The sequence below is a fragment of the Callospermophilus lateralis genome, chromosome 3, assembly GCF_048772815.1.
Source record: "Callospermophilus lateralis isolate mCalLat2 chromosome 3, mCalLat2.hap1, whole genome shotgun sequence".
NCBI classification, from domain to species: domain Eukaryota; kingdom Metazoa; phylum Chordata; class Mammalia; order Rodentia; family Sciuridae; genus Callospermophilus; species Callospermophilus lateralis.
The window spans coordinates 55,884,733-55,900,361 of record NC_135307.1 but is presented as its reverse complement, the minus strand read 5'-3'; positions in this window follow the sequence as shown (position 1 = coordinate 55,900,361).

The window sequence follows — 15,629 nt, the reverse complement described above, 5'->3', positions numbered from 1 at the left end:
GAGCTCGGAGCTGAATTCTGGGTTGGAGACGGGGAAGGAAACGGTCCAGTTCGGTTCTCCACACCGGTCAGACCACGGAGGAAGCCAGCGGCCACGATCTTGGAGAGCTGACGTCACCATCCTTGTTTTTGACTGATTGCAGCTCTTTCAGCTATAGAACAGGTAATTTCAGGCTGACAATTGTCTGCGTCTCGCAGACAAATTGCTCAGACTTAGTGCTAAATAACACGCGGAAACTGCTTCTTGGAGCCTGCTCCTATCAGAACACGCACCGAGCCCGGAGCGGCGGAGCTCCGGCTACCAGAGCTGCTCTGGCCCAGGGCTATAGAACCCGCGGAAACTGCTTCTTGGAGCCTGCTCCTGTCGGAGCATGCACCAAGTCCGGAGAGGCCGAATTCTGGCTCCCGGAACTGCTCTGGCCCAGGGATAAAGAACCCGCGGAAACTGTCTCTCGGTCCGGGTCCTGCTGAATACTGTGAAGGCCAGAGGGGCGGAGCAGAGCCGCCGCCAGAGCCCGGGACAGGCCCAGCGACCCGCCGGCGTGGTGTCGCGTCGCCCCGGCTAGAGCAGGGGCCGAACAGAGCCGCCGCCAGAGCCCGGAACAGGCACAGCGACCCGCCGGCGTGGTGTCGCGTCGCTCCGGCTAGAGCAGGGGCCGAACAGAGCCGCCGCCGGGGCCCGGAGCAGGCCCAGCGACCCGCCGGCGTGGTGTCGCGTCGCTCCGGCTAGAGCAGGGGCCGAACAGAGCCGCCGCCGGGGCCCGGAGCAGGCCCAGCGACCCGCCGGCGTGGTGTCGCGTCGCTCCGGCTAGAGCGGGGGCCGAACAGAGCCGCCGCCGGGGCCCGGAACAGGCCCAGCGACCCGCCGGCGTGGTGTCGCGTCTCTCCGGCTAGAGCGGGGGCCGAACAGAGCCGCCGCCGGGGCCCGGAACAGGCCCAGCGACCCGCCGGCGTGGTGTCGCGTCTCTCCGGCTAGAGCGGGGGCCGAACAGAGCCGCCGCCGGGGCCCGGAGCAGGCCCAGCGACCCGCCGGCGTGGTGTCGCGTCGCTCCGGCTAGAGCGGGGGCCGAACAGAGCCGCCGCCGGGGCCCGGAGCAGGCCCAGCGACCCGCCGGCGTGGTGTCGCGTCGCTCCGGCTAGAGCGGGGGCCGAACAGAGCCGCCGCCGGGGCCCGGAGCAGGCCCAGCGACCCGCCGGCGTGGTGTCGCGTCGCTCCGGCTAGAGCGGGGGCCGAACAGAGCCGCCGCCGGGGCCCGGAACAGGCACAGCGACCCGCCGGCGTGGTGTCGCGTCGCTCCGGCTAGAGCAGGGGCCGAACAGAGCCGCCGCCTGCGCCCGGAATAGGCCCAGCGACCCGCCGGCGTGGTTGTCAAGAATCCCCAATTGGAGTAGGGGGAAAGCAGATCCTCCACCCGCGTCCGCAAGGTAGGCAGGCCTGTGACAGTCTGGCAGAACAGCCCCAGCGGCCTGCCGGCGTGGTAGACACGTCACACCACTTGGGGGAGGGGCAGAGCAGAGCCGCTCCCCGAGCCTGGATCAGGCCCAGCGGCCCGCCAGCGTGGCAGTCACATCACTCCATTTGGAGTAGGGGCAGAGCAGAGCCGCCGCCCACGCCTGCAAGGTAGTCAGATCCGCGACTAACTGGTGGAACAGGCCCAGGGGTTCACGGACGTGGTGACGTGGTAGACACGTCACACCAATAGGAGGAAGGGCAGAGCAGAGCCGCTGCCCGCGCCTCCAAGGTAGGCAGACCTGCGACCGACCGGCAGAACAGTCCCAGCGGCCCACCAGCGTGGTAGACAGATCACCCCAATTGGAGGAGGAGCAGAGCTGCCGCCCGCCCCTGCAAGGGAGACTTTTCAACTATACAAGAGCAATATAAATATATAGGGGGAAAAATTTCAAAAACACAATAGTTTCACTAAGCAGAAAGAAACACGAGCAATATGAAAAGACAAGGAAAGAAAGGACCACAAGCAATGCAGGTCAACTCAACTTTAGAAGAGGTTATAGCTGCAGCAGATGGAATGTCAGATAAAGAATTCAGGATATACATGCTGCAAATGATCTGGAGTCTCAAGGAAGACATTAGACAGCAAAATCAGACAATGAAAGATCATTTCGACCACTTCGACAATGAATTACATAAACAAATCCAAGAAGCAAAAGATCAACTATACAGGGAGATAGAGGTAATAAAAAACAAACAAACAGAAATCCTAGAAATGCAGGAAGCAATAAACCAACTTAAAAACTCAATTGAGAATACTACCAGCAGAGTAGAACACTTAGAAGATAGAACATCAGACAATGAAGACAAAGTATTTCAACTTGAAAAGAACATAGATAGCTCAGCAAAACTGTTAAGAAACCATGAGCAGAACATCCAAGAAATATGGGATAATATAAAGAGACCAAACTTAAGAGTCATTGGGATACAGGAAGGTATAGAGGTCCAAACCAAAGGAATGAACCACCTATTCAATGAAATAATACGAGAAAACTTCCCAGACTTGAAGAATGAGACAGAATCCCAAATCCTAGAAGCATACAGGACGCCGAATGTGCAAAATCATAAGAGATCCACACCTAGACACATTATAATGAAGATGCCCAACATACAGAATAAGGAGAGAATTTTAAAAGCTACAAGAGAAAGGAAGCAGATTACATTTAGGGGTAAACCAATCAGGATAACAGCTGATCTTTCAACACAGACTCTGAAAGCTAGAAGATCCTGGAATCACATATTTCAAAAACTGAAAGAAAATGGGTTCCAACCAAGAATCATGTATCCAGCGAAATTAAGCTTCAGGATGGAAGATGAAATTAAAACCTTCCACGATAAACAAAAGTTAAAAGAATTTGCAGCTAGAAAACCATGTCTTCAAAACATCCTCGGCAAAACATTACAGGAAGAGGAAATGGAAAATAACAATGAATACCAACAGTGGGAGGTAGGACAGTAAAGGGGGGGAAAATAATCAAAAAAGGAAAACAAACCATGTTTAGTAACATAAATAAACAATTATGGCTGGAAGAACAACCCATATCTCAATAATAACCCTAAATGTTAATGGCTTAAACTCACCAATCAAGAGACACAGACTAGCAGAATGGATCACAAAACAAGACCCAACAATATGCTGCCTACAGGAGACGCATTTGATAGGAAAAGACATACATAGACTGAAGGTGAAAGGTTGGGAAAAATCATATCACTCATATGGACTTAGGAAACAAGCAGGAGTGTCCATACTCATATCAAATAAAATAGATTTCAAGCCAAAGTTAATCAAAAGGGATAAAGAGGGACACTACATACTGCTCAAGGGAACCATACACCAACAAGACATAACTATCATAAATATATATGCCCCAAACAATGGTGCAGCTATGTTCATCAAACAAACTCTTCTTAAGTTTAAGAGTCTAATAGACCAACATACAATAATCATGGGAGACTTCAACACACCTCTCTCACCACTAGACAGATCTTCCAAACAAAAGTTGAATAAGGAAACTATAGAACTCAATAACACAATTAATAACCTAGACTTAATTGATATATATAGAATATACCACCCAACATCAAGCAGTTACACTTTTTTCTCAGCAGCACATGGATCCTTCTCAAAAATAGATCATATATTATGTCACAGGGCAACTCTTAGACAATATAAAGGAGTGGAGATAATACCATGCATCTTATCTGATCATAATGGAATGAAACTGAAAATCAACGATAAAAGAAGGAAGGAAAAAACATGCATCACTTGGAGAATGAACAATTGGTTACTAAATGATCAATGGGTTATAGAAGACATCAAGGAGGAAATTAAAAAATTCTTAGAGATAAATGAAAGCACAGACACAACATATCGGAATCTATGGGACACATTAAAAGCAGTTCTAAGAGGAAAATTCATTGCTTGGAGTTCATTCCTTAAAAAAAGAAAAAACCAACAAATAAATGATCTCATACTCCATCTCAAAATCCTAGAAAAAGAAGAGCAAAACAACAGCAAAAGAAGTAGAAGGCAAGAAATTATTAAAATCCGAGCTGAAATTAATGAAATCGAAACAAAAGAAACAATTGAAAAGATTGACAAAACTAAAAGTTGGTTCTTTGAAAAAATAAATAAAATCGACAGACCCTTAGCCATGCTAACGAAGAGAAGAAGAGAGAGAAATCAAATTACTAGCATACGGGATGAAAAAGGCAATATCACAACAGACACTTCAGAAATACAGAAGATAATCAGAAACTATTTTGAATCCTTATACTCCAATAAAATAGAAGATAGTGAAGGCATCGATAAATTTCTTAAGTCATATGATCTGCCCAGATTAAGGCAGGAGGATATAGACAACCTAAACAGACCAATATCAATTGAGGAAATAGAAGAAACCATCAAAAGACTACCAACTAAGAAAAGCCCAGGACCGGATGGGTATACAGCAGAGTTTTACAAAACCTTTAAAGAGGAACTAACACCAATACTTTTCAAGCTATTTCAGGAAATAGAAAAAGAGGGAGAACTTCCAAATTCTTTCTACGAGGCCAACATCACCCTGATTCCTAAACCAGACAAAGACACTTCAAAGAAAGAAAACTACAGACCAATATCTCTAATGAACCTAGATGCAAAAATCCTCAATAAAATTTTGGCAAATCGGATTCAAAAACATATCAAAAAAATTGTGCACCATGATCAAGTAGGATTCATCCCTGGGATGCAAGGCTGGTTCAATATACGGAAATCAATTAATGTTATTCACCACATCAATAGACTTAAAAATAAGAACCATATGATCATCTCGATAGATGCAGAAAAAGCATTCGACAAAGTACAGCATCCCTTTATGTTCAAAACGCTAGAAAAACTAGGGATAACAGGAACTTACCTCAACATTGTAAAAGCAATCTATGCTAAACCTCAGGCTAGCATCATTCTGAATGGAGAAAAATTGAAGGCATTCCCTCTAAAATCTGGAACAAGACAGGGATGCCCTCTCTCACCACTTCTGTTCAACATAGTTCTCGAATCACTGGCCAGAGCAATTAGACAGACGAAATAAATTAAAGGCATAAAAATAGGAAAAGAAGAACTTAAATTATCACTATTTGCAGATGACATGATTCTATACCTAGCAGACCCAAAAGGGTCTACAAAGAAACTATTAGAGCTAATAAATGAATTCAGTAAAGTGGCAGGATATAAAATCAACACGTATAAATCAAAGGCATTCCTGTATATCAGCGACAAATCCTCTGAAATGGAAATGAGGACAACCACTCTATTCACAATATCCCCCCAAAAAATAAAATACTTAGGAATCAACCTAACAAAAGAGGTGAAAGACTTATACAATGAAAACTACAGAACCCTAAAGAGAGAAATAGAAGAGGATCTTAGAAGATGGAAAAATATACCCTGTTCATGGATAGGCAGAACTAACATCATCAAAATGACAATATTACCAAAAGTTCTCTATAGGTTTAATGCAATACCAATCAAAATCCCAATGGCATTTCTTATAGAAATAGAGAAAGTAATCATGAAATTCATATGGAAAAATAAAAGACCCAGAATAGCAAAAACAATGCTAAGCAGGAAGGGTGAATCAGGCGGTATAGCGATACCAGACTTCAAACTATACTACAGAGCAATAGTAACAAAAACAGCATGGTACTGGTACCAAAACAGGCGGGTGGACCAATGGTACAGAATAGAGGACACAGAAACCAACCCACAAAACTACAACTATCTTATATTTGATAAAGGGGCTAAAAGCATGCAATGGAGGAAGGATAGCATCTTCAACAAATGGTGCTGGGAAAACTGGAAATCCATATGCAACAAAATGAAACTGAATCCCTTTCTCTCGCCATGCACTAAAGTTAACTCAAAATGGATCAAGGAGCTTGATATCAAATCAGAGACACGGCGTCTGATAGAAGAAAAAGTCGGCTACGATCTACATACTGTGGGGTCGGGCTCCAAATTCCTCAATAGGACACCCATAGCACAACAGTTAATAACTAGAATCAACAAATGGGACTTACTCAAACTAAAAAGTTTTTTCTCAGCAAAAGAAACAACAAGAGAGGTAAATAGGGAGCCTACATCCTGGGAACAAATCTTTACTCCTCACACTTCATATAGAGCCCTAATATCCAGAGTATACAAAGAACTCAAAAAATTAGACAACAAGATAACAAATAACCCAATCAACAAATGGGCCAAAGACATGAACAGACACTTCTCAGAGGAGGACATACAATTAATCAACAAGTACATGAAAAAATGCTCACCATCCCTAGCAGTCAGAGAAATGCAAATCAAAACCACCCTAAGATACCATCTCACTCCAGTAAGATTGGCAGCCATTAGGAAGTCAAACAACAACAAGTGCTGGCGAGGATGTGGGGAAAAGGGTACACTTGTTCATTGTTGGTGGGACTGCAAATTGGTGCAGCCAATCTGGAAAGCAGTATGGAGATTTCTTGGAAAGTTGGGAATGGAACCACCATTTGACCCAGCTATTCCCCTTCTCGGTCTATTCCCTAAAGACCTAAATAGAGCATGCTACAGGGACACTACTACATCGATGTTCATAGCAGCACAATTCACAATAGCAAGACTGTGGAACCAACCTAGATGCCCTTCAATAGACGAATGGATAAAAAAAATGTGGCATTTATACACAATGGAATATTACTCTGCATTAAGAAATGACAAAATCATAGAATTTGGAGGGAAATGGATGGCATTAGAGCAGATTATGCTGAGTGAAGCCAGCCAATCCCTAAAAAACAAATGCCAAATGTCTTCTTTGATATAAGCAGAGTAACTAAGAACAGAGTAGGGACGAAGAGCATGAGAAGAAGATTAACATTAAACAGGGACGAGAGGTGGGAGGGAAAGGGAGGGAGAAGGGAAATTGCATGGAAATGGAAGGAGACCCTCAGGGTTATACAAAATTACATACAAGAGGTAACGAGGGGAAAGGGAAAAATAATACAAGGGGGAGATATGAACTGCAGTAGAGTGGGTAGAGAGAGAAGAGGGGAGGGGAGGGGAGGGGAGGGGGGTAGTAACGGATAGGAAAGGCAGCAGAATACAACAGACCCTAGTAGGGCAATATATAAATCAATGGAAGTGTAACTGATGTGATTCTGCAATTTGTAAACGGAGTAAAAATGGGAGTTCATAACCCACTTGAATCAAAGTGTGAAATATGATATATCAAGAACTATGTAATGTTTTGAACAACCAACAATAAAAAAAAAAAATTATGCTTAAAGAAGTGAAAGGAAATATGATCTTAATGAATAGATAAGAAACCTCTCAGCAGAGAAATGAAAATTATTTTAAAATAGTGAATCATAATGAAATAACTGAAAATTATAATGATTTGAATTTTTAAAAACTTAATGAACAAAGAAGAGTCATTAAACTTTGAAGCTTACTCAACAGGATATTTCCAATCTGAAGAAAAGAGCAAAAACAGAATGAAAGGTAAAAATAGCCGAATGAAAATTGAGATGTAAAAATTGTAAACACTGGAAGAAAAAAAATACATATGAAAAGGAGAAAAATTTTAAGAGACTGTTGGGGGAGGATAGAAAACAGAGGTAAATACCCCTTATGCTAAGGTGATTCTTTAAGCCACAGGACTAGATGAGCTCAGAGAGAGAAGAGAAAGTGTGAGAATGGGATCTTCTGGGAATTTGTTTTTTAAAACATCTAAAGAGACAGATGAATGAATCAAAGTAATAGGAGAAAAATCAGATAAAATTATAACATCAAGTTAGCTGAAGAAGAGAATATCAAGAAAAAGGAAGTTTGTCAAGAAATGCCAGAAAAGAAAAAGTATGATTCATAATAAAAATTAATATTGGGTTTAAAAATAAGAAATTCACTGATGAAATCTAGTAGGTAAAGAGGAAAAAGAAGGTCACAGAAAAGATGGGAAATTTGTATTTGTTGTTTACAAGAGCACTGAACCTACTTCTTGGCTGAGAACAAAAGAGTTTATGATAGTAATCAAAAATTCAAGAGAAATGATTACTAATAATATTTAGTGTCAGATTAGAAGTGACTGGATGATTAAAACACAGAGGCAGGCTTCTTTGGTATAGAAATAAAGGATTAATGAAGAAAGAAAATTCCAAATGTAAAGGAAGTAAATTGAAAACTTTTGCATCAAGTGGCCTGAATATTCTTTTTTAAAGAAATCTAGGGTAAAGATGTTTATCTCATTCTACCATCTTTCCTGCCCCCAACCCCGGTCCACTCCTCTCCCTCCCCTTTGCCCAATCAAAGTTCCTTCATTTTTCCCATTCCCCCCCCCCATAGGATCAGCATTCATTTATCAGAAAGAACATTTGGCCTTTGATTTTTTGGGATTGGCTTACTTCATTTAGCATGATATTCTCCAACTTCATCCATTTATCTGCAAATGCCATGATTTTATTTTTTTAATGTTGAGTAATATTCCATTATGTATATGGAATATACACAGTCATCTATTGAAGGGCATCTAGGTTGGTTTCACAGTTTAGCTATTGTGAATTGAGCTCCTATAGACATTGATGTGACTGTGTTAGTATAATATACTGATTTTAAGTTCTTTGGGTATAGACCAAGGAGTGGGATAGCTGGGTTAAATGGTGGTTTAATTCCAAGTGTTCTAAGGAATCTCCATTCTGCTTTTTAGATTGGTTGCACCAATTTGCAGCCCCACCAGCTATGTATGAGTGTGCCTTTTCCCCCACATCCTTGCCAACACTTATTATTGATTATATTCTTGATAACTGCCATTCTGACTGGAGTGAGATGAAATCTTAGAGTAGTTTTGATTTGCATTTCTCTAATTGCTAGAGATGTTGAGCATTTTTTCATATATTTGTTGATTAATTATATATCTTCTTCTGAGAAGTGTCTGTTCAGCTTCTTAGCCCATTTATTGATTGGGTTGTTGTTTTTTTCTTTTTTTGGTGTTAAGTTTTTTGAGTTCTTTTTATATCCTGGATATTAGTGCTCTATCTGACATGTGTGTGGCAAAAATTTGCTCCCAAAATGTAGGCTCTCTCTTCACCTCATTGATTGTTTCTTTTGTTAAGAAAAAGCTTTTTGTTTGAATCCATCCAATTTATTGATTCTTGATTTTATTTCTTGTGCTTAGGAGTCTTATATAAAAACAAATATTTTAAATCAGCCTATATGTCCTAGGATATATATTTTCTGGTTAACAATAATGCTTCAATGAATCTTTGAGGAATGAAACATTACAGAACATTATGTACTGGAAATGGCAGATAAAGTCACGGTGTTACGTAGAGGAAAGGGACTATGTAAGTCTAAGGAAAGAACCCCACAGCTAGAATGCAAAGACCTTTACTATCATTTCAATATAATAAGTTTTCTTTGCACTGGCCATCAGCTCTCACAAAATGTTCATTTTCTGGATTCCAGGACACTATACTTTAATTTTTCCCTTCCTCATTCTCAAGACTGTTTTCCCAGATTATTTTATTTTATTGTTTTCATCTCCTTCATCTTAAAAATAGGTATCCCCAAGGTTTAAACCATAAGCCTATTCTCAACTCATCTTATAAATTCTCTCTGGCTATTCTTTCAAGTACCATATGTCCTCAGTAATTTCTGTGTGATTGACAGTCAAATCTGCCTTTCTATCTAACTCTGAATTCCAGACTAATACCTTCAAATGTCTCTGGAGAGACAGCTAAATAACCACTCAAGTTTCAATTAAAACTGAAATTAAAGTTAACTTGTCAATAAAATATGTTGTTCCCCTTGTATTCCTTATACTGATTAACGAATCAGTTGATCCATTGTCACCATGACCTGTACACAAATGAAAAGATGTGATCATTTTGACTACATTAATTTACCCATTGCAACTTTTCCAAGGATAAATGAGACCATCATTTTCTGAGTTATGTAATCATATATTAATTTAATCAACTCTTCTGCTTTTAACAATATGGATGTCTTATAAAAATGTAATCATATCATCTGATCTATTTCTATTGCAGTGATTCTCAAGCTTTAATGTTGCTCAAGCATTTCCATACTAGCAATGACTAAAGTGTATGAGGATCCTATTAGATGCTAGACACTATTATAAGTACTTTATACTATTATTTCATTTTGAATCACCAAAACATTATTATTCACACATAATTGTGTGGAAAATGGAGATTTTTTAAAAATATTAAGTCTGGTTTGAGGCCTAAAAGTTTGTATTTCTAACAAATATTTAAGTGTTCCTGATGTACTTAAGCATTAGATTCACTGTTTTATATAATAACTTTTTCACATGCTACTAATTTCCATTCCTGGCATCATTATCTCAATTCATGACCCAGAAATACTGTTCACATATTCCTTCATTTTTAATAACTCTAGACTTTTATCTTAAAATACAACTTGCCAGTGACATTGATTATGATACAGTGTCAATTCTGAGAACACTTCTTCTAATCATTCTGAAGAAACTGGAACCCAATTTCAATCAAACACGATTTACTAAGTTAAATAAAACTAAAATAAACAACCCCAAAATATCAATCACTTAACGTATTAACAGTTTATTTATCCTTGTGCCACAACCAATAGACATAATATAATTGTGTCACATGTCATAGTCAATAGCAAGCATGCTGCAGGAGATTTGTGAGAATGATATGGTTCAAAAAATACGTAGAAAGCTTCCATCTAGTGATCCAACCACTTTCTAGGAGTCTCTTTTTATAAATGCAGTGTATGTATTATAGTTTTTTGGGTTTTTTTATGAGGTCAATTGCTATGAGAGATTGGGAGCTGGAGCTAGATAAGTTCCCAGTGATGAAAATCTTCTAAACAAAATAAAACCATAGATATAGAGAGAAAAAGCACACGGTACAAAACACCTGGAATACAAACCAGACCCTGAGTCAGCTTATAACATCACCAGGTATCTCCCAAGTAAGACATTTCTCAGTCTTATGTCATTTTCTCTCTTCTCTATTTACATTTGTTGAAGCTAGCAAATGAGAGAAGGAATTAAACAAGAAGATGGCTATTCTTGGTCTGTTTGGGCTGCCATAACAAAACACCATGAACATGAACTTATAAGGAATAGAAACTTATTTCTCACAGTTGTGCAGGCTGGGAAGTCCAAGATCAAAGCACCAATAGATTCAATATTTGGCTAGAGCCTACTTCTTGGTTCAGAGAATAATACTTTCCTGCTGTGTCCTTACAAGGTAGGAATAAATGTCTCTCTGGAGGCTCTTTATTAAGGACCCTAATCCCATCCATAAGATATTCACCTTCATGGCCTAATCACCCACCAAAGACCCCCAATTTTCTAATATCATCACCTTGGGGGTTCATTTAAACATATGGACTTGGTGGGGATAGGGTGGACACAAACAGTCACATAATAGAGCTATGGGGGGGTAACAAAGGAAAGTTAAGCATGCTACTTTTTCTTTATGAAAGTTCCTTCTGCTATAAGTTGTTGGTAAGGAAGAGAGAAACTGCCAGCAACTGACCTCCTGTGGAGGAAGAAAATGTCATAATCTTCAATAAAGATTGAAATACTGGATATCATATGGACTAAGACTTTAACTTAATGAATTAAACTACCTGTGATTTAAAAAGGACCAGAGAAACAAGAAATATCTTGGACCTGCTAGAATTTCATGAAGGGTCTAGGAAACAACACTGCCCATCTGAACAAGTTCTCAGTGCTATGGAGAACAAACCATTTTTCTTTGATTGAGTCATTTTTGTTTAAAAAAAAAAGCCAGAGAATATTGCCCTTACCCTCCACTTGACTAGTGAGCCAAGCTACTTATAAATCACAGATCTTATTCATTTATAATAGGCAAGACAAAGCAATCAACTAAGTCTTTAAAGCCACAGTATTCTTTGATTATGGATATTCTACCTTGCTAATGGAGATAACATAAAAAAGGCAAAAGAAGACAGCTCCTTCCCAAAACATAGGACAGTTGACTAAGCTTTTCAAACTCAACCATTCCCAGAGCAGGTAGAAAATATCCACAATGCCTACATTCCCAGGGAACATCCATTAGACAATCTAATGAAACAAACACCTGGAAAAGAATATGTCAAAGGAGTAAGTCATAGAACCACCAAAGAGTCACCAAATGAATGAGATTTTTAATCTCCTCAACCAGCATTGTACAAAAAGCTTCACTCTTAATACTACTAATCAATAATATTCTTGACCCAGAGTCATAACAGTTCTTCTTTCAATAGGGCAGGATGAATGGTCATAAAAGAAATTTAAAACATAGATGTCTTCTAAACCATAGTTTAGAAGAAGAGAGAAATGCTCAAATACTGATATGGTAGCATTCTCCATTTTGCCAAATTAAATAAATAGCAATAAATTAGGTTTCATTTATTAAAACCACATTCAATAAACAAGTTCAAAAGAGATCAAAAACTGAAACTAAAAGTGAAATACTGATTTCTATCACGTACAACATTCCTCCAAGTTCTTCTTGTCCAATGGGTTTGGAACTCTTCCCACCCTCCCTCACTATATACATAATATATATGTATATATTATGTATAGCCTCACTGTATACATAAATGTGAAGTATTACTTTAAGAATACAAAGACCTGCGGGTGCAGCGGTGCATGTCTATAATCCCAGCAGATCGGGAGGCTGAGGCAGGAGGTTCTTGAGTTCAAAGCCAGCCTCAGCGAAAGCAAGGTGCGAAACAACACAGTCTCTGTCTCTAAACAAAAGGCTAGGGATGTGGTTCAGTGGCTGAGTACCCCCTGAGTTCAATCCCTAGTACCTCCCGCCACCAAAAAAAAAAAGAATACAGGACCCACTAATTTTAGTTACTAATTTTTTTTAATATTGGTTCAATATCCAAAGAGCAGTAAGCTTAGAAAACAATAATTTCGAACCCAATGTCACCATGGCAATGGTCAACATCCCAAGCATTCTTACAGTTATGAGACCATCCCTCCTAAGCACTCTGTACAGACAGGCAGCCAAGTCCAAGAAAGCAGTGATTCACAAAGTAAGACATGTAAGACAGACATGTAAGAAGAATAGGCAACTCTCCTGAAGTTATGGTGAGTGAACATGTTCACTGTGACATAATGTCAAATGAGTTTGGAACCCTTCCCACCCTCCCTAAAATCAGGAAATTAGTCTCATACCGTTGGACACTATGCTAGTGAATTTAGGGAAAATAATACTTTCAACGTGTCATACATTATCACAGACAACCCAATGCCTGAGATTAAAGAAAATAAGGTTCATAACCACTAAGAAAATTCATTGCAATAGAAAATAGCATTGTTAGGTTTGTTACTGTCACCCTTCAGGCTGATGAGACAATCCCACTTCATTGGTTCTAGACTCATAAATAACCTATAAGGATTTCTAGCCAACAATTATCTTTACCCGGTTCTTAATTCTTTAGAATCGTGCCCTTAAGTAACCATGATTTTGTCTCAAGATGGTGGTATTTAGGGGCTGGGGTTGTAGTTCAGTGGTAGAGTGCTTACCTAGTGCATGTGAGGCACTGGGTTCAATTCTCAGCACCACACTAAAATAAATAAAATAAAGGTATTATGTTCATCTATAACTAAAAATAAAAGCAAAATAAATAAAATGATAGCAGTTCTTAGCCTAGAAAAGATAATAGTACTTAGCCCAGGCAGTAAATTAGAATCATCTGAGGAACATTTAAACTTAAATATTCTGCAAGCACCATCCTCAATTTAATTGATTTAATTGGTTTGTGGTAGAGTCAAAACAAGTTTTTTTTTTTATTTATTGTTTTTAATTTAAAGGTTACTGAGGATGTGGCTCAGGGGTAGTGCACTTGCTTGCCATATGTGAGGCTCTACCTTCAATTCCCAATACAACAAAGACTTGAGATGGGGCTGATAGTGCCCCATATATTAGACTAGATATAAAATGATATTTATAGGCATATTTTGGGTGTAAAGAGAAGCACAGCAAGACAAGGCCAAAATTGAAACTGCTCATAGCAATGTTTTGCCTAGAACCAATTCTGATTAATCAACATGGTTTAATGAAGAGTAGATGGGCTTGGAAAAGTTAGTCACAAGGTGAATTTTAGAAAACTTGTCCTGAAAGTGTATTTATCATGGTTGACTTCTTTCTGAAAAATAGCACAAAGTGTTTGACAAGCATTGTCTTTACTATAGCTCTTAGCTCAGCAGGCATTTTCTCTACTTCAGATGGAGGAAATTTTCACAGAGACAATAAGTAACCCCATAAAGGTCACCCAGCATTCTCTGTCACTCCAACTGGGAAAATAATAACAAGTTAAATTTAAGTAGGGCTTTCTTTTCAAAGAGAACTAACACACATTTCCATGTGCAGAAAGGTGACAAGAATCACTACTGTCTCCATGTCTATATTGTCATTTAGATCCACAGATTCAACAACATGCAAAAGAGTTTATTGCAGATGCCATTTCTACATCTAATTTTCCCAAAGCTGTGGCACTAGTAAAAAAGATTTTAAAATCTTTTCAGAGTGCTATAAGTGTATGTGGAATAACAATTTAAATGTAGCAAAACTATCTTCCCACAACAAAGGGAAAATAATGTTGGCTTTCTAAAATATTGCCACCGGTTTTGTTCAAAACACAGGACCATTTGAAGAGATAAGTTTCAAAATAAAAGTTTCTTTTAAAATCTAAGGCAAAACTTTACTCCTCTGGAACTTATGTTACGGAGAAAGTCAGTCAAATATACGTTCTTCGCAATTTGCAAAGCATGAATTCTTCACTTACCAGAGCATATTAGTATTGTCAAACATTTAAAACAAAGCAATCAAGTATGTCTTATGGCATTACACTAATGCCAGGAGATTATGATGGTAGCATTTTATAAATTAAACAGCTCTGACATAAATAATTCATTTAATTAGTATTTGTTAACAGAAATTAGATTTTGGAGTTAAATAATTTAGTAACTAAAAGGAAAATAAGCAAAAATATAAGATCACATTACCTTTAGATAATGTTGTTAGCAGCCAAGACTAATGGCTGGGACATACAAATTACTGCCCCAAGGTGAGCTGTGAGTCCATCTGCTCCTCCCTATTTGATTTCTTGAAGCGATTCTAACTGCTAATTAACCATGAAAAGTTGTGCTGTGAACCTTTCACCTAACGTTCTTCTGAAAGAGTAAAAGTTCTTAAGGCATACTCAGAGCAATGTATATATAATCAATTGCCATTTCAAGGTTGACCTGCTGTCCTGCAGAACAGAGCATAAAACTGTGATTGTTCAGCTCCTGAGGAGGAAGCTTTCTCTTTTTTTAACTTTTTCCTAGTTGATATGCACAAATACCCTTATTTGTCTGTTTTGAGTGATTGAGTTTGCTTCTCTAATAGGCCTTAGTTCATGAGATGATCTGACCCACGAGGAGAAAAGAACAGACTCATACCTTATATGCAGACAGTGCCAGAGGTTGTCTGTCCAATGCTGCAGATCCCAGGCTCCAGAGCCAACATTTCTTGCTGCTTCTTTTGGCTTCACAAATTAGAAAACTAACTCTCAAACTTGGCTGCACATG